This window comes from Bufo bufo, chromosome 3 (genome assembly GCF_905171765.1).
Source record: "Bufo bufo chromosome 3, aBufBuf1.1, whole genome shotgun sequence".
NCBI lineage: Eukaryota > Metazoa > Chordata > Amphibia > Anura > Bufonidae > Bufo > Bufo bufo.
This window is the reverse complement of record NC_053391.1, coordinates 644,968,625-644,995,208: the sequence shown is the minus strand read 5'-3', so window position 1 is coordinate 644,995,208 and position 26,584 is coordinate 644,968,625. Positions and strand designations below refer to the sequence as shown.

Here is a 26,584-nt window from a genome sequence, read left to right as displayed (position 1 = left end):
TTTCAATAAGACAATACTTTATATTTTTATTTAGAATTTCTATTGTTGGATAATACAAACATTTAATCAAACAATTTTACTACAATTAAAACTTTTTCAACATGAAAATCATCCCTCATGTTACAGGGTGAAATCAGATCAATTGATTTTTGCAAATCTTTTCCATACAAACCACAGAAAGATTAAAACTACAATTTAATTATCAGGTTCAGTTTGGCTATAGAAGTTTTTCAAATAACATTCGCAAAAATATCTGTTTCTTAAAGATAATTTAAGGTGGGTGTTGCTTATAGAACTTTTCATTCAAGGACACAAATGTATTCAAGACCAGATCAATCTTCATCCATTAGCATTTTCATGTTTCATTCAGGTAATACCAGTGGTCTGTAAAAACAAAGGTAGACTCTTAAATACCAAACGTGTATACAGGAGAACAGTTAGAGTCCTGGAATGAATAAGTACTGTAATAGAACACTGTACTCCCTATTACTCCATCCTGAAAGACTCGATTTATCACAGCAATTACAAAAAACAAGTTATCGCTGTGGTTCTACAAGCTACAGGTTCATGGGGTGTACTTTATCTGAGGTTGACTTTACCTAAATTTTAAGACTTTCTAAGAACCATTTATTTATTTTTTTACTAAACCCTGGCACATAAAATCATAGATTTCAGAGTGTACTTTGTTTTTCTCATGACTGTATAGAACAGAAAAGTGGATGTAAATAACTTATAATACATGATCTTAGTATTATTATTTAGCACTGTGGTGCTTATATGCCGTGTTGGGGAATACAGCACATGCCAGTAACAGTAACTTTTTTTTTTAACTTTTAGTAACAGCTTTTTAGGCTACTTTCACACTCTCGTTTTAGGCGGATCAGTCATGGATCTGCAAGAACGGATCCATTACAATAATACAACCGCATGCATCCATGAACTGATCTGTTTGTATTATCTAACATAGCCAATATTATCTAACATGAACTCAATTGAAAGTCAATATGAGACTGATCCGTTTTCTATTGTGCCAGATTGTGTCTGTTTCGTCAAGCGGATAGCAAAACGCTGCAGGCAGCATTTTGGTGTCCGCCTCCAGAGTGGAATGAAGACTGATCGGAGGCAAACTGATACATTCTTAGCGGATCCTTTTCTATTCAGAATGCATTAGGGCAAAACTGATCCGTTTTGGACCGCTTGTGAGAGCCCATGACAGATCTCACAAACGGAAAGCCAAAACGCGAGTGTGAAAATAGCCTAACAATTGTAAAAACTGGAAAAAAAACCAAAAAAAAACTTCCATATACTATGAATCACTAAAGAGCTCAACTAAGATGATAAAATTTGCAGTTCCTCAGAGGTTCTTCTTAGAGCCTGTGTACCCCTGTGAGTATTTTTTGTCAGATTGACTACTCTTGAAAAAATTACTACTATTACTACTATCATATTGCACTACAGACGTTGGTAAGTAAATAAGCAATCTAATTTAGATGTAATTTTGGTGCAGATTGATTAATATTCCACATGTTTTCAAGATACTTGTCTGTTAAACCATAGTTGCAAGAATCTTGCAAATCATGAGAAGCAGACCTTTGAGAAAAAAAAAAAAAAAAAAAAGTGCCACTTACTAGTGCAGACCACCGGATATAATCCATCCACAAATTTATTTAAACTGAGACAGTTAGCAACAGATTCTTGTCCACCAACCGCAGATCTAGGAACACAAATAATTTTTTTAAAATTTTACACTGCTATTGTTCTATAATAGGGATGGTGACTTTATACAAATGTTTATTGGGAAAACATTTTTTTTTTTAAAGTTAGAAATTATCTGTAAAAAAAAACAAAAAACAAAAACACTCATCCCCTAAACTCAACCATTCAAAAAGCAATTTTAGAGCTTTAAAGGTTTGATAGATTAGCACAGGGGTCAACAAGTTCTGGCACTCCAGGTGTTGTGAAACTACATCTCCCATCATGCACACTTGTTAGGCTGTTCTCTGAACTCCCAGAGAAGGGTAAATTAACATGCTGGGAGTTGTAGTTTCACAACAGCTGGAATGCCAAAGTTTGCTGATCCCTGGATTAGCAGCTGCAAATTGCCCTGAGCTGCTCATTGTACCTCTGATAAGGACAGGCAATCATCCAACCAGTGGTGGAATCAGAAAGTTGGCACAGCTAATCGGGGGGCAGTCGCTGACTAAAGCTGGCCACAGACAAGACAGAAGTTGGCTAAATAATTTTCCCTCTCCCGATCTTTGCGTACATATGCATGCTTGGCCGAGCATTTATATTTAGCTAACGGGATAAGCTGAGAAAGCCACTACCAGACTTCATTGATGATGCCAAGCTAACAAAGGCAATAGGTAGTTGAATTTCAACATGCTTAATCCTCATCTCTACTGCCATCAGCTGCAGTGAGGTCCTCCAACACACGGTAACCGATCATTTTTTTTATATGGTGAGCAGAGCTACAATATTTTTTACACACAATTAGAAACACACACACTTGCAACAGTCTCATTACTATTTATATAAAATATTTATGTGTTATATATATTTATTTACACACACACACACACACACACTGAAGTGATGAGTTTTTCGGACAGACCTATGAGACAGAACGTACAATTTCAATCATTTTTCTTTTCAAACTTTATACCTGAACATCCGATAACATCCTCCTGATTATTCCATTGTGAACATTTCTGATAATTTCACATGGAAGTTCCAATTTTCTTGTTCTTTACCCGCCGGCACTGAGTAGGAGACTGGCCTAAAAGTAAGTGAAAAAAACAAATACATTAATACAATGCGACTGTTAGAAACAAATTTGCAGTACATAAACTAGACAAATTCAGGGACATTTACTAAACTTTTTACGCCATTACTATGGCGTATAAAAGTCGCAAAATATGACAACATAGGTGCACCATAATCAGTGAATTCTAAAGTTTCTTGACAATTTCGCTGAAGGGCCAAGGAAAGGGGTGGGGCATTATGCTGCCTGTCGGATATAGTACAACTCTTGCCAAAAAGTGGCATCGGTAATAGCTGTAGTCTGTGCCGGCCTGTAGCTGGCGTAGAATTCAGTATCTGGAGCAGAGCAGGGCAGGGCGTCAGTCTTGCATTCGTTATTTTTCCCCCTGGACCCATTGTAACCAAGCCTATTTTTGTCCGCAAAACAGGCAAGAATAGGACATGTGCCATCTTCTTTGAGGGCCTGCAGAACAGACACATGGATTTTCGGCCCCAACTAATCCTCAAAAAATGCAGATCGGATGTAGACCAAAAATACAGTTGTGTGAATGGGGTCTGAATAAATTAAGTGCACTTAACGCTAGTGCAGGGAGATCAAAACACCAGTTTTGATAAATGTCCCTGCATATTTTTATCTTTATCCACTATTAAAAGTTAAACATATAGAATTTTTGTGATGTGCCTCAGCAGATACCGTAATAACCAAACTGCCTGCTACAAATGCCTATTGTATCATAACCTCAGTATTCATTCTAGTGTATTCTTAGAACAAAGACTGGGCACCACTGGTCGGTCTCAGGCAAAATAAGTTATTGATAAGGTTATCGTAATGAAGTAGCGAACGAGACTCACATACAAGACGATTAACAAATGGATAACTATAAAAAATTACTTCTAACAGTACAGATTTACAGTTTAATTCAATGTCGCAATTGTTTTGACCATAAAGATGGACTTTTACCCCATTCCATCTACAAAAAAATGTACTTTGCACATGAAAGGGGAACAATAATGCCGGAGAAGTCAGAACAACCATTGACTTGTTGAAATTCAAAAGATACTAATTTAATGTAACGAGAGGATCTTCTTGGGCAGTAAACTGTACTTTACCGGGAATTTAGCACCAACCCTGTCACTCATCAAAATCATAAAAAGAACTTCTGTAAATAGGCCTAGACATGTTATATCAGCGCCGCAACTAAAGAACGGAAAGCACTTCTCACACACTTTGTAACTATAATAGATACAGAAAAGGATGTTTGTACATTTGCATACGTTCTTTACAGATACTCCTAGAAGTTATCAGTATAGAAAATATATTTCATACCATAACAGCCAGATGTGATCGGTTGTACACATCTAATAGAACTCCTCTGCCATCTTTTAAGCATATTGGGGAGAATTTATCATGAGGGTAATACTGAAAGTCAGTTTCTCAAGTCTGCATCAGCATATTTTGGAATGAAGCTCATAAGCATAACCACGCCCACTTCCCCCGCCCACTTTTGGAGTGGTGTAAGAATGCAGAAAGTCCCAAAACTCCTGAATGCAGGGCCTGCTAAACTCCTCCCCCTTGTAAAAGACACATGGAAAAGTAAACATGAAAGTGAAAAATGATAAATCCCTAAGGTTAAAAAGGAAGGCATGGAGCATATTACTTGGACCCATTTTTTGGGTTTTCTAGAAACACGTTCCCAAGCTGGCAGGGTCATCACATGAAACGCCACAACACAAGGTGCCAAAGTTTAATGAGTGAAAACAAGTGAGTAGGTATGAGCAGACGATGGCGACCTCGACCTCGTTGATTTCATGTATGTGAATTACTATAAGATGATCACTTAGTGTCCCATTAGGCAGGAATTGCTTCCTATAACAAACGACAGGCGTGCCTTTAAGCTTCATTTAAACAGAGCAATCACTGTTAGCATGCAAACTCTATGAGGACGAACGGTTGTTAGATCATTTATGTCCACTTGTTAACCAGCAAAAGATTTGTTTGTTGGCTGATAAACTCGCAAACGCTCCTTCACCGGGTGACCCTGCTGTTCAGCCGGCACCAAAGAGGAGCGTTTCTGTGCAACAGACTGATGTCTAAAGAGCAATCTGACCATGTGAAAGTGGCCTTAAGGCTGGGTTCAGACCTGAGCGTATTTTATATGCGCGTTTAACGCGCGTTTTTGTCGCACGTTTTTATGCGCGTTTTTTGCAATAGTAAACGCGCGTTTGACGCGCGTTTGTGTGATTGACTGCAGTGTCCTATGGCTACAAACGCGCGTCAAAACGCCCCAAAGGAGCTCAAGAACTTGTTTGAGCGTAGGGCGTTTTTCAGCGCGTTCAAACGCGCTGTAAAACGCTCAAGTGAGAACCAGGGCCATAGGGAAGCATTGGTTTTCATGTGTTGAGCGTTTTACAGCGCGTTTGAACGCGCTGTAAAACGCTCAAGTGTGAACCCAGCCTAAAAGGGAACCTGTCACTATGAACACGGTGTCTGAGCTGCAGGTTATAGAGCAGGAGGAGCTGAGCAGATTAATATATAGCTTTATGGGAAAAGATTCAGTAAAACTTCTATTTCATTCATTTATATTCCTGCTCATCATGGAGGCGGTCCGCTCTCTCTGTATACACAGCTATATAGGGAAGGCTGCACTATTACAGCCTAAGGTCAACTTTTAATAGTATTAAGACATTCTGAAATATGACAGACAGGAGAAGGACATTCTTATTCAAGCAGTTGTCATGGTAAAATAACATTAGGTGGACAATAGGATATCCACCTTCACATAGCATAGAGTTAAACTGTCGGAGGAATGAAATCACTTATTTCTGCCACTTTGTGTGCGGACTGATTTCTCTGGATGTCAGATCCTGCAAATTGATGGAATCTCTTAGTTTTATGCTACCAAAGCCTATCCGGAGACAAGCCTATTAAAAGATGTGGATTGGTTTAGAATAACCCTTATAGTTAACGGAAGGGAGCCACTCATTCAGCACCTCCAAGCCATTAGTCACAGCGGCAGCGGAGTGCCGAGAATCAGTAACTGTTAGGAGTCACCATGTCCATCCACTGCGCAGGCAGCCCATTCCTTTCACTTTGCAATGCCTCATTTCACATGAGGTGGCGCTGCAGGGTTTTCACACAGATTACTACTAGGGGTCCCCGGAGTGGAACCCACCGTTATCAGTGATTTTGAAGAGATTCTTCTAACAAATGTGACAGTTGAAGATAAACCTAGAACACTCCAATTAGACTATAAAACAGAGATGGACCTTGATTAGTCAGACAGGCATTACAGAAAGAATTACCAACTGTGGCTTAAAACTGATTTACAGCTAAAAGTGAACAAAACTTCAAATATGGCAAGGGATTGACAAAACAAAAATACAATGTCGTATCTACTGAGCTTGATAACATAGGTGTCACTTAGGACCTCAAGTACTTATTGCTTAAAGTGTAACTGTCCTTTCAGTTTAAAGAAAGAGTCTTCTATCAACAGGGGCGGACAGGGAACTTAAAGTGGCCCTGGGAAAAAAAAACTAAAAACTACGTTTTCAGGTTCTGGTTGAATTCAGTTATGGACTCCTGCATAACGGAAACTGGACAAATCCGTTAGGCTGTCCATAGACTTCTATTATGTCGGAATGCAAAATGTAATGACTCTTAAAGGCTTTCGTTTGGCATTCCGTCATAGAATACAGTCATGTTCCGGAATCCATAATGGAATTTAGCCACAATCCAAACCCGAACTTGAAAACTTAAAGGGTTTCTATCACTTCGTTTCACCTATTTAGCTTTCAGACACTAGCGATCCGCTAGTGTCTGCTTTATCTAACCATCCTAATATAAGAGCTTATTGTCCTGCCGTTTAGCTAAAAAAATAACTTATATAGATATGCAAATGAGCCTCTAGGTGCTATAGGGGCGTGATTAGCACCTAGAGGCTCCGTCTACCTTAACAAACTGCCGCTGCCCAGCGCGTCCCTCCAGCCCGCCCATCTCCTCCGGAATGCGATGCTCCTCGTATTCGGCGCATGCGCAGTGAATGTCTGATCGCTTCCCTGCTCAGACATCTCCACTGCGCCTGTTCCTCGGAGCACTATGACGTCATCGGCGCAGGCGCAGTGGAGATGTCTGAGCAGGGAAGCGATCAGACATTCACTGCGCATGCGCCGAATACGAGGAGCATCGCATTCCGGAGGAGATGGGCGGGCTGGAGGGACGCGCTGAGCGGCGGCAGTTTGTTAAGGTAGACGGAGCCTCTAGGTGCTAATCACGCCCCCATAGCACCTAGAGGCTCATTTGCATATCTATATAAGTTATTTTTTTAGCTAAACGGCTGCCCAATAAACAGTTATATTAGGATGGTTAGATAAAGCAGACACTAGCAGATCGCTAGTGTCTGAAAGCTAAATAGGTGAAACGAAGTGATAGAAACCCTTTAAAACTCGCTCATCCCGACTGAAGATGAGAAATGTGCTGATATTACAAACTTTGACCACCCAACATAATAAATCTCAAGCCAACTGACAAATTTTATTTGTTGAGTTTTTAGTGCATGAGACCATCATGGTAGCAGTAGTGCAGTATATGGGAATATTAAAGGGCATCTGTCTGCAACTGCTGCGCTGTCCGCACGTTGACTGTCTGGCCTAGTCAAAGTGCAGAGGGTACAGCAAAGCTTCTGGGAGTAATGAAACGCCCCCATTGCTCTCAAAGGCTCATCTGCATATATTAAAACATTTCTCAGCAATGCGGGCACATATGAACATGGGACCAACACAGAGGCCTTCAGCTGCCAAGTGCACATGTAACCGGCCAGTAAGCTTCAAAAGGTACAAATCTGCTGACAGATGCCCTTTAAACACTAGTCATTTATTGATTCAAGTTGTGCAGTGTAGCAGCTGTAATGCGAATGCATCATAACCATGGTTCACAGGATAAACAGGGCAGAAAATGAAAACAGTTTAGGAATTAAATAGGTTATTATATTCAGTGCTGAAATCTGATATTGTGTGTTAAATACAAAGCGAAAGCTCAAACGCACAACCATATGGATTTGTGCGATATGGCTGTGTGCACACGTATGTTGGTAATCCTGCATACAGATTTCTAATCCGTTCACAGTGGGGTAGGCTGGGGCTACACGGTGATCTTGGCCACAACACCTGTCGCGCAACCAAGGATCCCTGTGTAGCCACAGAAATGAATGGAGTCGCAGTGAGACTCGCTAGCTGCCACGACCCCAGGATTGTTGCGATTCTGGGATCATGGCAGCTTCCAAGTGTTGCTGCAACCCCATTCATTTCTATATCTACACAATGACTGTTGTGGCCAAGATCACTATGTAGCCCAGTCATAAAAAACATGCCTCAAACATGTTCAACCGAAACTATGTGTATGTTACTAAACTAAAGGGTATGTTAAAGCTAATAAATTGCCAGAAAATGACATATTGCTTAAAAATTTTTGTTTTGGTGGGGTCGGTTATAGTTTCCAATCCCATGAACGATCCTTGCTTTTAACATCAATTTCTTTTTTTCTTTGCTGAAGCAAATACGTGTAGTGAACTGGTTCCGGGATATATTATATTGTGCAGGCTTTTCCCTCCTTGACTATAGTGAAGAAACCGCTAATCTTAGCCAAAAGGCAGCAGTAGCAGTCCGTATCAAATCAGACTACTGTTACTCACACTTGTTAACTGAACTGCATGCAAGCAATACAGTCTGATGGAGCCACATAACTATATATATATATATATATATATACACACACACACACACGTCTGTTTATGGGGAAGTAAAATGATACAAAGACTCAATTATACCATTTGCGGATCACAGTAAATGCTTTAACTGTATTGTACTGGTTATTCTGGTGATGGGGATACCAAACATGTATTATGTACGGTTCTGAGAAAGATAGCATTGCAGCCTGCTGCTCATAATGAGGCATAGAAAAATAACTTTAATCTAATATACACTGCCCGTCCCAAAAAAAAAGGTCACATACTCGTTGGACAGCCTTTAGCTTTGATTACGGCACGCAGTCTCTGTAGCATTGTTTCGATAAGCTCCTGCAATGTGACAAGATTTATTTCCATCCAGTGTTGCATTAATTTTTCACCAAGATCTTGCATTGATGATGGTAGAGTCTGACTGCTGCGCAAAGCCTTCTCCAGCACATCGCAAAGATTCTCAATGGGGTTAAGGTCTGGACTCTGTGGTGGCCAATCCATGTGTGAGAAATGATGTCTCATGCTTCCTGAACCACACTCTCACAATTTGAGCCCGATGAATCCTGGCATTGTCATCTTGGAATATTCCTGTGCCATCAGGGAAGGAAAAAATCCATTGATGGAATAACCTGGTCATTCAGTATGTTCAGGTAGTCGCTGACCTCACTCTTGGAGCACAATACTGTTGCTGAACCTAGACCTGACCAACTGCAGCAACCCCAGATCATAGCACTGCCCCCACAGGCTGGTACAGTAGGCACTAGGCATGATGGGTGCATCACTTCATCTGCCTCTCTTCTTACCCTGATGCGCCTATCACTCTGGAACAGGGTAAATCTGGACTCATCAGACCACATGACCTTCTTCCATTGCTCCAGAGTCCAATCTTTGTGCTCTCTAGCAAATTGAAGTCTTTTTTTCTGGTTTTCCTCACTGATTAGTGGTTTTCTTATGGCTACACAGCTGTTCAGTCCCAATCCCTTCAGTTCCCTTTGCATTGTGCGTGTGGAAATGCTCTTACTTTCACTATTAAACATAGCCCTGAGTTCTACTGTTTGTCTTCGATTTGATTTCACCAAATGTTTAAGTGATGGGCGATCACATTTCTTCCTTGAATACGATGGGTCCCCACTACCCTTCCAGTTTTTAATAATGTGTTGGACAGTTCTTAACCCAATTTTAGTAGTTCCTGCAATCTCCTTAGATGTTTTCTCTGCTTGATGCATGCCAATGATTTGACCCTTCTCAAACAGACTAACATCTTTTCCACGACCACGAGATGTGTCTTTCCACATGGTTGTTTAAGAAATGAGAAGCAACTCATTGCACCAGTTGGGGTTAAATAACTTGTTGCCAGCTGAAAGATAAATCGCCCATGCAGTAATTATCCAATAGGAGGCTCATAACTATTTGCTTAGTTAAATCCAGGTGGCAACTTTTTTTGTGTGACAGGCAGTGTATAAAGCTGAGTGTCTATGTCCGCTAAAGGAATCCTCACCGGCGCATTTACAATCATGAAATTTGGCACACAGGTACATCAGGTGTCCGGGAAGGTTTTAGACCGGGTCTCAGCTCTCTAGGACTGAGATATTCCCAAAAAATGCATTAGCCAATAGAAGCCTGGTCACATGACCCTTTATCAGCCAATAGAAGCTCGCAGGCCCTTAGTCTCCACATACACACAGTTTTACACCAGGTTTCCATAACAACCCAGCCATTTTACTTAACTGCTGAAGGTCAGCTTTAAAGGGGCAGGGTGCTGTGGATGACAGTGTTAAGGGAGCGGAGTGCTGTGGAGGTCACTGTTCGGGGGTAGGGAGGGTGGCCATTCAGGCCACCCTCAAAAGACAGACTTAAAAACCCCGCCCCCAGGTCCTGCTAAGCCACACCCCAACCCGGTTAGACCATGCCCCCTCCCTCTCCACAGGAAGCGGGGATTGAAAAAATGAAGGCAAAAATCAACTTCTGTCAGCTGCAGGGGTGGGAGGGAGGGTGACTTTCTCCATGCAGCTCACACTCAGACAGCACAGTGCTGCTATCTGAGAGTGAGCTGTTCAAAAGTACAACCCTGTGTACGTCCAAGCCCTGCGCCGGACAGAGGACAAGGAGTCTGAAAGCTGGACTTCTGGCCACTCTAGGGGCAGGCTGCTGTGGAGGTCACAGTTAAGGGGACGGTCCGCTATGGAGGTCAGTGTTAATGGTCGGGGTGCTGTAGAGGTCACTGTTAAGGGGGCGGGTTATTGTGGAAATCACTGTTAGGCCTCTTGCACACGAACGTTGTGTGCCCGTGGCCGTCTTGCGGCCAGCAAGACACGGGCACCGGCCCGTGCGCACTCCGCATCACGGATGCGGACCCATTCACTTGAACGGGTGCGGAATCACGGAGATGCGGAACGGAACCCAGCGGAAGCACTACGGAGTGCTTACGTGGTGTTTGTCCGTGCCTCCGGTCGGCAAAAAAATAGAACTTGTTCTATTGTTTTGCGGTGCAGATGGATCACAGACCCATTCAAGTTGAATGGGTCTCGATTAGAGCTGAGCGACCTTCTGTTTTAAGTTCGGCGTCTAAAGTTCGGCTTCCGGTTAGCGGAGGATCCCGATATGGATTCCGAATTCCGTTGTGGTCCGTGGTAGCGGAATCAATAATGACCATTATTGATTCCGCTACCACGGACCACAACGGAATTCGGAATCCATATCGGGATCCTCCGCTAACCGGAAGCCGAACTTTAGACGCCGAACTTAAAACAGAAGTTCGCTCATCTCTAGTCTCGATCCGTCCCGGCTGCCACACTGATATCGCAAATTGCGGTCCCCAATGCATGGAATGGATGCACAACGTTAGTGTGCAAGAGGCCTTAACGAGATGGGGTACTGTGGAGGTCACTAATAAAGGGATGGCTGCTGTGCAGGTTACCGTTAAGGGGGCAGACCGCTGTGGAGGTCACGGTTAAAGGGTCGGGGTACTGTAGATGTCACTGTTATAGTGGATACTGTCGATATCCTAACGACACACACAAGCACTAAATGAAATAGATTAAATATACCCATGCAAAGCCGGGTCCTTCTGCTAGTCAGAAAAGAAAAAATAGTAATACTAAAAATAGAATTAATACATCAAGACCTAATTACTCTGGGCAATTATCACAATTAACTTGTTTTCATCTATGAACTTGTATTGTATTGCCATAAAAATCATTTTTGGTGGCATAATTGTAAAATGGTAAAGACAGTCAAATGTAAAAATTTATACAAGGCACAAACGTCTAATGCTACTTTCACAACTGCGTTTTTGCTGGATCCGGCAGGGATCAGCATAAAAGCTTCCGTCATGATAATACAACCGTCTGCATCAGTTATGAAGGGGTCCGGTTGTATTCTCTAAAATAGCAATGACAGATCCGGCATGAAAACCACTGACGTACATTGTGTTACATGCCGGACCATTCTTGCTCCGCATCCCATGACACACTCAAAAATGCTTTTTTGTCCGGCATGAGAACGCAACCAAATGAAATGCAATCTGGTGCATTCCATTCAGTTTTGTCCCCATTGACAATGAATGGGGACAAAACAAGCATTTTTCCTCCAGTACTGAGATCTCATGACGGATCTCAATACCGGAAAAGAAAAGCACAGATGTGAAAGTAGCCTAATGCACAACCAAGGCCACGTTCACATCTCTAGCAGGTAAATCCAATAGTTTGTTCAGGCAGAAAATCTAACTACCGGAGATACTGGATCCGGCAGAGGCTGGACACCGCCGGATCCCCATTGACTATAATAGGATCCGATATAAATGCTTGCTTTCAGCAGGACAAATTCTGCAGCATATAGGATATGGTTCTTCTCCTGCAACAGACTACCATATGTACATGCTGGAGATGTGAATATATCCTAAGGGGGGGAAAGAAAAAAAAAACAGCTCTTTGGCCATAATTTTCCTAAAGTTTAAAATTAATCGTTCACCAGCAGCTCATTGCGGCGAGCAAACAGTCCTTTACAGGCAAGGCTGGAAGTAGCACCTTGAGCGGAGCCGAAAGCAAAGGTGTAGTGGCTGTGTATAGTTACTACTGCTCAGCTCCCATTCACCTGACGATAGGTCAATATCAGGGACCCTGAAAACCCCTTTATATCATAATGAATGGAAACATGAATTATGCAAAGCAAGGGCTGATGTATTTAAAAAAAAATAACTCCCAATATCTGTAGTGCAAATCACACAAACTATGAGATAGACATATTAGTTATGTATGATAAAGTATGTGACTTAGGATGCCAAGACCAGACAGAAATAAGTGATGTAATTCAGAAGTAGAAGAATCCAATATAAAATAGTGAAATCAAATATTAGGCACAGAGGTGTTAGCATTATCATTGGTAGGTTTCAAAAAAAAAAAAAAAAAGTTACTCTTTCAAAAGGGTGTGGTGGGTAAAAACATTTTAAAGAGAAAAAATAAAACAAAAATAAAAATCATAAGAGAATTGTATTACCTTCCAATATCCCTCCTAAGTTGGTGTCAGACACTCATGGCTGCCATGGTTTATAGCAGTATAGATGAAGTACAGCAAATTCCTATGAACTTCAACATTAACTGTTTCACAGGGGAAAGGCTAAAACAAATAAGTGATTAGAATAATTCATAACCAGAATAAGTTTTTTTTTTAAATTGTAATCATGCCTCAGACATGTAATAGAAAACCTTCATGTATTAAGTGTATTTCAGAAGTCTTCATTTTTATCAAATAGTTTTGAGCGATGCAAAGTATCAGAGGTAGAATGTATCTAGATTTCTTGTACAACACGCGCTTCAGTCTTAGTACTAGCATCCTTCAAATGCCTTACAAAAAATGTTTTACAACCAGAAAACAAAAAACAACTAAAAACACTACTACTGGTTCTGTTGTACAGAAGGAACTGAACAGCCCTGGAGGTGTACTAGTGATGGGAGAAAGTCTAACACTAGCCTAAATTATTATTAAAGATATCCAAATAGTTTTTTTTTCTCTCTTGATTAGAGTTGCCTTTTTATTTATTATTTTACAACACTACAAAATAAATTTGTGAGTAAAACAGTTTGATAGACAGGTAATGCGTAAGAAGCAATATAGTAAAAGTGTAAAAAAGCTATATTTCATTGCTATCCTTGCATTGAAGATTAAGTGGAAAAGGGTTTCATTTAGTTTGCATGAGTTGTGAAGCATCTTTGTAAAATATGCAAAGAATAAATAAATATAAATGGTACATATTTTCAGATGTTGCATTTAAAGCACATGGTTGTATTATGGTAGGTGATGGAATGTGCCTCATTATTGTACTATTGTCCTCTACAAATGATTGTAGGAATACAATATTGCTGCGCACAGGCAACATTTGGCAGGACCGTCGGACTCTTTGGGCTGTCACTCCAGTCCCACAGACATGGCTTTGCAGTTACTGGATATAGTGCAATTTCTCATCAGCAGGTATCACATTCTTTGAGGATTCCACAGCAAAACCTGCACACCTTACATGCACATTTTGCTGCCCATTTGCCAGGATTGCACCCAATCTTTTGCAAAGGGTAAAATCCTGGAAATCCACAGCATAAGTTGACATGTTGTGGGTTTAAAATATGCACCAAAGGGCAATTTTGTGCCGACGAAAATCAGGAATTGTCATTCACTTTGCTACTGCAGCATATACACCCCGAACAGACATACCCTGAAAACGCTGATCAGTTAGAGTAATGTACTCGGATACTCAGAACAAAGAACTGAGGGTAACAACTGGAAAAACAAATGTAAACATCATGTAAAATTTAGAACAGGTGAGTCATATTAGGCTAAGAGGCTTAAAAAAAACCGGAGAAAATATTACATAGAATTTACAAAACGTCTTACAAAGAATACAAAATTACTTCCTCTGTCATGAAGCACAAAAAGTAAAAAATAAAAAAATCAGACAACCTACAGTATGCTGGCAAACAGTGGTGTCGCAGGCTGGAGTGCAGACAGGGAGAAACAGAATTAAAGGGGTATTCCAATTATGCAAAGTCATCCCTTATCCACAGGATAGGAGATAACTATTAGACCAGCGTGGGTCCTACCTCTATAACCCCCATCGATCACGAGAATGGCTACCCGGTAACCTAAATGAACGGAGAGGCTGTTCAGGCATGCGCCTTTCATTTCTACAGGATTTCAGAGATAATTGAGAGCTGTAATTTGGATAGGGATAACTTTACATGGTGATATATCCCTTTAAGATAATAAGAAATAACTTATTAGCAATTCTGTTGTAGTCACAAGAAAACTGTACACTGAGTAACAACCTACACTTCATAGAAGGACTGCAGATGATGAATTCACATATTCAAGAAAAGCTCCCAAAAATGATATAATTTAGTAAAAGTTCACTGGACGGTGTTTTTTTAAAAGCCAAAACTTGGATTTGATTGAATGCACTTTTTTTAAAAAAAATCCTGCTTGTGCTTTATGAAAACGACAATGCAAACAAAAATATGCAGTGTGGGCATGGTCCAAGGAGAACCAAACTTACATGTAAGCAACGGAGAAAGTGTAAAACGAGTTAGGCAAATTAAAATAAAAAATTCTCACATACATACCTGTTCAAATATACAAAAAGAAAATCCCTAAATCATAGATCCATAATAAGAGTAACCATTACCATAAAGCACGCTAAATGCTCATTACTGGCACATTTTATATATCGTACTTTTCAGACTACAAGACGTGGGTTTAGACAACAAAAAGTGTGAGGAACAAAATTCTTACTAATTAAACCTTCCTTGGTGGTATAAGTAAGCGGAAGGGTTATGTGGTCTCACTTCAGTAAGTGGCATTTATCATGTAGCTAAAGTTACTACAAGCCTCTTACTAATGTATTGTGATTCTCCATATTGCTTCCTTTGCTGGCTGGATTCATTTTTCCATCACATTATACACTGCTGGTTTCCATGGTTATGACCACCCTGCAATCCATCAGCGGTGGTCGTGCTTGCACAATATAGGAAAAAGCGCTAGCCGGGACCATGGGAGCACACACAGGATGGTGCTTTTTCCTATAGTATGCAAGCACGGACACCGCTGATGGGTTGCAGGGTGGTCTGTAACCATGGAAACAAGCAGTGTATAATGTGATGGAACAATTAATCCAGCCAGCAAAGGAGGCAATATGGACAATCCCAATAGATCAGTAAGTGCCTTGTATTAACTTTCTCTACATGATAAATGCCACTTGCTGAAGTGAGAGGACCCCTTTAATGTCCCAACTAAGCATGAAAGGTGCCTTAGAGGAAACCGAGAAAGTTGCTCTAGAGGGGTTATCCAATATTCATAAAAAGCCCCTGGATGTTCTCATCTGTGTACAGGGAGAAGCAGCAGCGGTGCAGGGACCAGGAGCGGGGTAAGTATATTCACTGTGAGGGGCTCGGCACAAGGAGGGGGGGCGTTTAGGATATTTAATGTAATTAAGTCTACATTTATTAATCCCCATAATTAAGTTTGCAGTGCCGTGTAATATGAGTATTTTAAATATAAGCAATTATTTAGCTTTTTCTAATTACTGAGCATAAGATGTGTGTATTAAATGTTTAATGCATGTCTAAGTCAAGCCCCCATTTGATACAAAAGTACATGGCATCAATGAGTAAGGTTATCAGCCGTCATGCAGAAACGACTAAGGCTGGTTTCACACAAGCGAGCGTCATTTTACTGAGCACTAAAGATGCTGTATGTAACAAGTCAGATTGGCAAGGTGATGGGCAGTGACAGGGCACATGTACATAGGGACAGAGGTAGTGATGAGAGGCGGCACAGGCGTCTTCGGCTGACCGAATGCTGTTAAAGCTTTGCTAAGAAGACTCTTTATACTGTTTTCTCGTAGAAATACATTGTCCCTAATATAGTACACTACTAAGTATTTGACATCCCTGTCCCTACACATTAAAAATAAAGCAAAATAACAGACTTTGATGTAACTGGAATAACCCTTCAATGCCAAAACGGTGAGGCTAGATTCATATTATGTTAGGGAACTACGGTATGTTTGTTGAGACCCTTTAAATTGACCTGCTCAGCACACCCCCCAGATGTATGAGATACTATGGATATGTCTGCCACAGATCCCTACAACACAAAATAAAAAATCCTACACTGGTATATGCTTAGGCTAGCTTCACACTAGCCCTAGACAAGTCGGGCAGGCTGTTCCAACACCAGACGATTCTCAGCATATTTGTCAGTTTCCCTATCGTAGTTAATGGGGCTGACGGGCCTTCAGCTTCCGGCATACATGGCTTTTGTAGCTTTGCCTGAACTGTACTGGAGAATGTGTTGTCAACTGCATTTTTCAACCGCTTGTTTCAGCAGGCTGTTCTAGCAGGGAGAAGACTGTCGGAGATGTCTAGGGCTAGGATGAAAGCAGCAGCTGAAAAGTGTAGCTGACGACACATTCTCCAGTACAGTTCAGGCAAAGCTGCAAAAGCCAAAAATGCGCCAGAAAAAAACTATTCTATTCTTGTTTTTCCCTGTTCCACTCGCCAGACTTTCGGCATAAGAGAATCAATGTGGTCAACGTTAAGTAGCACCTGGGCGTACATCTACTGCTCAGGCAAAGCAACTGTCCTCCAATGCAAACTTTAAGCAATACCAAGGGTTTGCCATCTGCTGCTACCGCTATAATGTAAAAGTTTACAAATTGACGCTTTGGAACAAAGATGTAATAAATATTAAGTAAAGGCATGTCTCGCTGCTTCAAGTAGACCTCGTCTTATGTACTGCAATAACAGTATGTTGCCAGTACTTACCTGAGAGATACAGGTTATTAAAAAGTACCTATTTTGATTCCTTAAGACAAACAATGCTGCATAAAGAAGGTATGGTGATTACTGACATGAAAAATATTTTTCTGGTTAACACGAACCCTGGAAAGCAAAATGCATATCAATATTTAACAAGTAGATATCGGATACGTACTAAAAGACATCATGGGATTGGGAGAAGAGCACAAAGGAAACGAAAAGAGGAAACTAGAATTCAAGACTGATCAGAATTGGACTGATGGATTTCAGGGAAATTTGTACTTCTGTAATGTATCAGGCAGGGGTTATTATTTTTTTAACAAGAGCATTGCCGGTATGAGAAATCCATTTACTAACAATCCTTACAAGTCCTGGAAAATGCTGTGAAATTAAAATGGGCTTCCCCAGGGTGCCTGTAGTTTTGGTAGAAAGATTATGTCTCCCACATAAACTATGGTGAAATGCATCATCCTTCTGCACCAAGGATTTGGTATTAAGTAGCAAAACTGGATTTGCTACTTTTTAAATGGCAATGTGCCTTTTTTTATTTTTAGCCGCAACTGCCATTTTTACACCATCTATGCCAGAAACCAGCATAAAAGACAAATCTACGGCAGCTATGAGCTAGAGCAGATTTCAGTCTGACACACCGACCGCCAGAGGCATTAATTTCACTGCAAGGCCTGCGCCACGGCAAATGAAATGCCTGCTCCGGCAGCACAGGGCCTATCAAGACCAGGGCAGCACACGCTTGTCTTGATAAATCAGGGCCTGTGTGTATATAACTCATGTTAAATGGCATATGACTACAGTGATCTTCATAGAAAAGCCTGACCAAAATAACTGAAAGAGAGATGCACCCATAATCAGTACTTTATCCTACATATCTCCAGTTCTGAGAATGCCTGGAATGTGGCTGCAAGGTTATTTACCCATCCTTGGGATGAGGTACCAATAATTGTGTGGCAGAGTTATGAGACCATTCAGCTTAAAGGTAACCGGTCAGCGGCAAAAACCACCCCAAACCGCAAGCAGTACCTTTAAGTAGCCAGCAGTAGGGATCGACCGATATTGATTTTTTTTAGAACAGATACCGATAAATTTAGGAACTTTCAGGCCGATAGCCGATCATTTATAAAGATATTCTGTGAATTTTCATTTTTGAAAAAAATAAATCAAAATACTACACAAATCTGCTGAAAATGAATGTTTATTGTTAACGTGTATTTTTATATTTTTTTGCAAATCTTTTTCATTTATACTTGATATTTTGTTGTTTTTGTTTTACTTTTTTTTTTTTTTACTATTAGCCCCCTTAGGGACTAGAACCCTTGTCCTATTCACCCTGATAGATCTCTATCAGTGTGAATCGGACTTCACACTGTCCCTGCTGCCCTGTGCTGCCAGGGAGCAGACTATGGCAGCCAGGGCTTCAGTAGCATCCTGGCTGCCATGGTAACTGATCGGAGCCCCAGGCCTACACTGCTGGGGCTCCGATGGGAACTGCCACTGAGGAGGAGGAGGAGAGGGGATCCTGTGGCCACTGCCACCAATGATTAATACTAGGGGGCTTGGGTGGGGGGGCGCACTGCGCCACCAATGTTTTTAATACTGGGGTGCACTGCACCACCAATGATTAATACTGGGGGGGGGCACACTGCGCCACCAATGAAGATCACCCTCATTAATTTATATACAGGAGGCGGGAGCTGGCTGCAGAATCACATAGCCTGCTCCCGATCTCAATGAGCGGTAGCTGTGATCCACGGCAGTTAACCCCTCAGGTGCGGCATCTGAGGGGTTAACTACCGCAGAGCGCAGCTACCGCCTCCTGTATATAAATTAATGAGAGAGTGATCCTCATTAATTTGGTGCAGTGGCCACAGCCCCTCCCCTCCTCTCATTGGCGGCAGCGGCACAGGGGGGAGGGAGACACTACTTCCTTCTCCCCTGTGCTGCTGAGGGAACACGGAGAGCGCTGACAGCAGCACGATCCGTTATCTGAATATCGGCAAAATCCTAAATATCAGCCGATAATATCGGTAAAACTGATAATCGGTTGATCCCTAGCCAGCAGTGTGTTTCTAATGATGATTTTCTTCTTGCAGTCAGATGTGGTAAAAGCAGGGAAAAACTTATTTTTACTCCCTGCGTGCGCTATTTTCCAGTCAAGGTAACCGCACCCCCCTTCCCTGCCCCTTTGCTGTGACTGACAACGCTTCTGCAGAGAGTTCGGCTAGCTTTGCCGAACAGCTGGCTGTCAGTCACAGTTGAAGGTGTAATGAAAAAGGCGCTTGTTACCAAAGAAGGTGCTCTAGTTCTTGGAGGTTGAAAAAAAATAAAAAAATAAAATGACTGGATTTTTTGGACTATAAGACGAAGCCAGGTTTTTACAACATAAATTGGAAGAATGTTTCTTATTAGTTCAGGCTAAATAATTTATCTATGGGATAGTACAAATATGGCAGTACCAAATACGTAGGTTTTTCAAATCCTTTTGAAAAAAAATTTAATGAAATAAAAATATAATTTATTTTCGCATCGCCTCAGAGAGCAATAACTATTTTCTTTTGATGGAGCTGTGTGAAAGCTATATTTTTTTTCCTGGAATGAGTTGATGTTTGCATTGGTACTCTTTTTTGGAATATGTAAAAATATTGGCGAAAAAATAAATAAATATTAAATTTCAAATAGTTTTTTTTTTAAGCAAAGTTGAATTTAAACTGCTACAACAGCTAATAAAATGAAATAAACCGTACAAATATATAAAGCAGGAAATTAATCCAGTAGCCTGATTTGCAATTCAATAATCCTTTCATAACATGGTATGGCGTAAGATACTATCGGGAGTAAGATACTATCTGCAAATACATACATTGTTTCAAGAAAATGTAATACGGAATATGGTACAGATTTCTTTCCTATAAATTAGTTACTCCACAAATAGACAACCCCTACACAAACGCCAAACTATAGTGCAATATTAAAAAAAGGTTTGTGCGAGACTCATGTATTTTTTATATATATTATTTTTTTTTTAGAACTGTCACTTTATCAAAAAGTACAAATATTTATTGCCTTACCTGAAGTACAAATGCTGCGATGGAAGAAACAGGCGCACAGTTCATACAAAGGATATACCATTCACAACCCGGCAGTACACTCGAGTAAGATTTAGAAAAGTCGTACCGACGTGATCATTGATGAAACAGTGGTGAGCTTTACTATGTGAGCTAATAGAAAGATCAAGGTCATACTTCACTACTATAACGCTGGCATAAAGTAGTAAGGAATTCAAGGAGTCTGAGTGAAGAGTTCAAGCTATTTTCATAGTTGGCACTGTCAGGAAATATTCCATTCAGTCTCTTTACTTAGAACCTAAAAAAATTTGCGTAAAATAAAAGGGACAATACATATATCAAATAAATATTTAAAAGAATTACCAAGCAGTAAATTAGTATGTACAAGTCACACAATGCTTTCATATAGAGGAAAAGAGTGAAACAATATTTATGGATGTTGTACATATGAGAAAGTCATTCGAACAATGAACAGCACATAACTGCTGTAGACCAGAGAGATATTTAAAAGCAAAGTGGTTTTTTTCCCTCCTTTTTTCTTTTTTATACAGCCTAATAAAAACTCTTCAAAAACCATTTTAAAAGTAAAAACTAATTCTCTACTAGAAAATACTATGCAGCTCATAGATTATGGGCACTAGAATACACTTAAAAAGTACACAACTACCACTTTCTTAAAGATGAACGGTTTTGTCTTCTGTACCTGAGGACTGCATGGGATAAAAGAGGAAGAGGCTTCTCCTGCCCATTCAGAGAAAGCCTGCGAGTCCTGATTCTCCTGCCCATTCATAGAGAAAGCCTAAATCTTGCTTAATTTTAGAGAAAGCCTGTGAATCCCACTACTCCTGCTGCTTAGTAGAGAAAGCCTGTAATCCTGCCCATTCATAGAGAAAACCTGAGAGTCCTGCTTATTCAGTTCTGCGTCTCCTGCCCACAGAGTGATCGATTCCTGCCCCTGTATACAAACTCATACAAGAAGAGCAGTCAATCGGCAGTGTGTGGCCATACAAACGCAACAGCATCCAGTAGGGACGGAAATATGCTCAGCTAAAAAGCAGAAACAGAACTCCATATTAAATCAGAGGCATAGAGGTACAAAAGATGCCATTTGTAAATATATGGAAGTCCTACTATACATCGGTGGTCATGAGCCCCCAATAATTCTGTACCCAATTATAAGGGAACTGTGCCACTTCAGAGGTACTACAGAGAACTAACAAGAAATTGATCAAGGAATCTGTTAGCATGGTCTCCTATGTATTGCTATTTTAATAGTGTAAAATTAAAAATATTATAACTAGGGATGAGCGAATCGACTTTGGATGCTTCATATTAGAATGTATGGGCTCCGATGAGCTGAAGTTATTATTTCACAAAGAACTTCGGGTAATAACTTAGTCAATTCATTTCTACTGTTAAAAACCTTTGTACCGAACTCTGGTTCTGTTCCAGATGATAACTTGGAACCGAACCAGAGTTCGTGAAATGTTTTTTTTACAGTAGAAATTGAATTATGAAGTTATTATGCGAAGTCTCGCGAGACTTCGAGAAGTAATTACTTCGGCTCATAGGAGTCAATAAGTTCTAATACTGTATGGAGCTCCGTACAGTATTCAAACAAAGTATTATGTGAATCTACTTCGGGTGTTTCATCCGAACTCGATTTCCTCATCCCAAATTCGAATACTTACGGAGCGCTTGCTCCGCTCAGTATTTTAACTAAGTTTTATGTGAATCGACGTCAGATGTTTCATCCCTTTTTCATTGACTTCGGATGTTTCGCTCATCCCTAAATATAATTCAATACTGACCAACTACCACTTAACCTTAAAAAAAACAACTTTTCAGTACACACAAATTACACTAATTGAACCGCATATTTTCGCATTGCAGGCATATAAATGTTTAGAGGGTAAGCTATTCTTTAGTGGATTAGCAGTGTTATTGATCACATTATACAGTTTATCAGTACACATTTTCCCTTTAACACGTACATTCAGTTCAGCTAACCATAAACGTTTATTCCTGGAGGAAATCTCCCAAGTCACTCTCTCTGGTGGGTGTAGACCGATGCCAGAGGCGGATGGTGGTGGATTTGGTGGTCCTCCACACCACCTTTTCTTTTGTCCTGGCTACTGGGACTGGTAGGGAGAATCCTGCTGTGCTGCCAGGTGGGTAACTGGGGGATAATTTCACCCTGGGCTTAAGCGTATGCAAAGCAAGACCTGTAGAGCAGATGTCTGCCTCCTACAGACACTAAGCTAAGCTAGCGATTAGCTCAGTGCCTGCTGGATGGGTACAGCTGATGGGAGGAATTTAACACTCTTTGCTTAGTCTGCACCTCCTAGTGGGAGCAGGTACATCCAATATTTAAAACAAGGTTAAGGGGTAATTATTGTCGGGGGTCGATGTGATAATCAGCTATTACAGGTAGCGCAGCTTGTTCCCCGCATCTCTCCAAGCACAGCACCATTCAACTTCTATGGGGCTGAGCTGCAACTAGGCCATGTGACTGATGTACAGGGATGTCACATAGCCTTACAGCTGATCGGCGTAGGTACTGGTTGTCAGAACCCGGCTGATCAGATATTGATGACCTATCCTGAGGACAGTGAAAAACAGTCAGCACTCCGTCCTCTCAGTAGCGTGGTGCGCATGTCAAGGGTCAGCCTCCCAAGTACGTAGTTGAAGACAAGGATTTAAAGCCGAAATGCGTCACAAGTGTTTTCTTTTATGTGACCAATAATGGATAGAAACTGCATTTGAGTGAGTGCCGGTCTTCTCTTCAACTGTCCTGAGGATAGGTCATCAAAAATGTGGTATTCTTTATATGTTTCTAACTAGGCAAATGTAACAGCTTTCCAATTAACTCACTTTATCTCCAGTGGCTGGTTTCTCAGATTTCACTGAGGGTCACATGACCTGTGATGTCAGCTTCTCTCCCTGCTCTGATAATGTTTGTGCACAAGCCTGAGAGATCTGTACAGGAAATGTCACAGTGCTGGCCACGCCCCCCTGCACTGCCAGCTGCTGCTTATTGCTCTCTCCCAGGATTCTTAACCCCTTCAGCTGCACAGACCCAGGGCTGACGTGTTTACTGTGTAGCTGCAGGCAGTGAGGAGACAAATGCTGGGCACAGAAGCTGAAAGAGAAGTTCTGCAGAGCATTGCAGGTAGGGGGGAGATCCTGTGTGTATTAGCAGTATTATTGTACAGCTAGGACTTGTAGTTCTATACATACAACATGCTGTGTCTCCCAGCAGGCAGACATGTCACTCAGGGCAGCACTTGTATTCACTCCCTTAGCAGTGCAGGGGGAGGGGCAGAGATTGTTTTTATTGCAAGTAAACAAAGGGCCAGAAGAGAACAAGGAAAATGAATTTTTGCCTAAAACTTGCTTAGCTTAGTTATATATCGCTGACCATCAGATTTACAGTGCTATCTTTTTTTTCTCCATAACTTGAACAACCCCTTTAAGGCATAACCCTTTTAAGGACTATGGTGGAGGACCTGCTATCCTGGATGAACAAGTCATCAGGGCTGATCTTCTACAGTCTAGAGCAATCATCAACTAGGCAAGATAATTACTTCCCAACACAAATATACAAAATTTGTATATAAAATTTGTCCCAAACCACAAAGTCCCTTGGAGCGCAGCAGGTCTGTAGTGAAGGAGGTTCCAATTCACACTCAGTCCTTTGTACAAAAAAAGACTGCGCATCTCAAACGCTTTCCATAGGAGCGTGGATGAATAAGGTAGGTGGATAGTATCTTTAGACGCACTCGATCACTGGATTTAAGGTTTCCTTCACATTCAGATTTCTCACCTCCTAGATGTTAAATTAGAGGACTGAACATAGTGAGGTACCGCAACAATTCATAAAACAATTGGTTTTATTATACTCACATAGATTAAAAGGCTCATGCATATAAAAGTATAAAATGATGCTCAGAATCGCATGCCCTGGGGAACCTTAAATCCAGTGATCAAGTACAAAAGATAATTACTTCATTTTAATAAACAACGTTACTTTCAATTAAAGGAACACAAAGCAAAACCACTCTTTCCCCCCCACCTCCACTGATCTTCTCGAACAGTGTTTGTGTAGAAGGGAGGGGAGGCACTTCTGTGGCCTATTTCCCTAGTATGTCATTGGGTTACAGCAGCAATTTCTTGTCTTGTTTTAAACATGATGATCTAATCTTTTAAACAAGACCAAGATGGCAGCACTAGCCCTGATATATTGCAAGTTACAGCCCCTAGAAATGGGCCCTAGTGAAAGATGTACAGTCGTGGCCAAAAGTTTTGAGAATTACATAAATATTGGAAAAGTTGCTGCTTAAGTTTTTATAATAGCAATTTGCATATACTCCAGAATGTTATGAAGAGTGATCAGATGAATTGCATAGTCCTTCTTTGCCATGAAAATTAACTTAATCCCAAAAAAACCTTTCCACTGCATTTCATTACTGTCATTAATCGTAAGTAAGTAATCGTCTTGTTAACTCAGGTGAGAATGTTGACGAGCACAAGGCTGGAGATCATTATGTCAGGCTGATTGGGTTAAAATGGCAGACTTGACATGTTAAAAGGAGGGTGATGCTTGAAATCATTGTTCTTCCATTGTTAACCATGGTGACCTGCAAAGAAACACTTGCAGCCATCATTGCGTTGCATAAAAATGGCTTCACAGGCAAGGAAATTGCAGCTACTAAGATTGCACCTCAATCAACAATTTATAGGATCATCAAGAACTTCATGGAAAGAGGTTCAATTCTTGTTAAGAAGGCTTCAGGGCGTCCAAGAAAGTCCAGCAAGCGCCAGGATTGTCTCCTAAAGAGGATTCAGCTGCGGGATCGGAGTGCCACCAGTGCAGAGCTTGCTCAGGAATGGCAGCAGGCAGGTGTGAGCGTATCTGCACGCACAGTGAGGCGAAGACTTTTGGAAGATGGCCTGGTGTCAAGAAGGGCAGCAAAGAAGCCACTTCTCTCCAAAATAACATCAGGGACAGATTGATCTTCTGCAGAAAGTATGGTGAATGGACTGCTGAGGACTGGGGCAAAGTCATATTCTCCGATGAAGCCTCTTTCCGATTGTTTGGGGCATCTGGAAAAAGGCTTGTCCGGAGAAGAAAAGGTGAGCGCTACCATCAGTCCTGTGTCATGCCGACAGTAAAGCATCCTGAGACCATTCATGTGTGGGGTTGCTTCTCATCCAAGGGAGTGGGCTCACTCACAATTTTGCCCAAAAACACAGCCATGAATAAAGAATGGTACCAAAACTCCCTCCAACAGCAACTTCTTCCAACAATCCAACAACAGTTTGGTGAAGAACAATGCATTTTCCAGCACGATGGAGCAACGTGCCATAAGGCAAAAGTGATAACTATGTAGCTCGGGGACCAAGACGTTGACATTTTGGGTCCATGGCCTGGAAACTCCCCAGATCTTAATCCCATTGAGAACTTGTGGTCAATCCTCAAGAGGCGGGTGGACAAATAAAAACCCACTAATTCTGACAAACTCCAAGAAGTGATTATGAAAGAATGGGTTGCTATCAGTCAGGAATTGGCCCAGAAGTTGATTGAGAGCATGCCCAGAGGCATTGCAGAGGTCCTGAAAAAGAAGGTCCAACACTGCAAATACTGACTCTTTGCATAAATGTCATGTAATTGTCGATAAAAGCCTTTGAAACGTATGAAGTGCGTGTAATAATATTTCACTACATCACAGAAACAACTGAAACAAAGATCTAAAAGCAGTTTAGCAGCAAACTTTGTGAAAACTAATATTTGTGTCATTCTCAAAACTTTTGGCCACGGCTGTATATATTCCTGACCAGATTTCAAATAGCTGTATCTCTCCGTTTATATCACCTAACACCGTGATCTTGATAACCTTTAGACCAGACAAGGCTCACATCTGTAAGTGCTACCCAGCCCGAGATATTGTCAGCCATCCTGGAGGAGGAGGGTAGTGGAGGAGTGCCGACAGGCTGCAGGGAGAGACCGAGAAAAAGATGGTCTCTGCTACCTGCACATGCCTTCAGGGGATGGTAACTTGGAATTTTATTCATGCTATCAATCCACCTTCACCCAAGGTGACATATTTTGAAGAGTTTTTCCAATTTGATGTATCAAGGTGGGGGGGGGGGGGGGGGTTTAAGGCCTGCACTAAGTATAACACAGATTTAGACCCTGTAAATT

The 26,584-nt window shown here is 41.2% G+C and overlaps 1 protein-coding gene across 2 annotated transcripts in view; it reads right to left on the bottom strand.

The window, feature by feature from the left end:
• Window positions 1–285: 285 nt before the first annotated feature.
• PSPC1 (paraspeckle component 1) overlaps window positions 286–26,584 on the bottom strand; it is a 126,089-nt gene continuing 99,790 nt past the window's right edge. For both annotated transcript variants that reach the window (XR_005777762.1, XR_005777763.1), the window contains 3 exons: window positions 2,666–2,779; window positions 1,629–1,714; window positions 286–384 (listed from right to left, as the gene is read on the bottom strand). The gene's annotated coding sequence lies outside the window, so the exon portion shown is untranslated. The remainder of the gene's footprint in view (window positions 385–1,628; window positions 1,715–2,665; window positions 2,780–26,584) is intronic.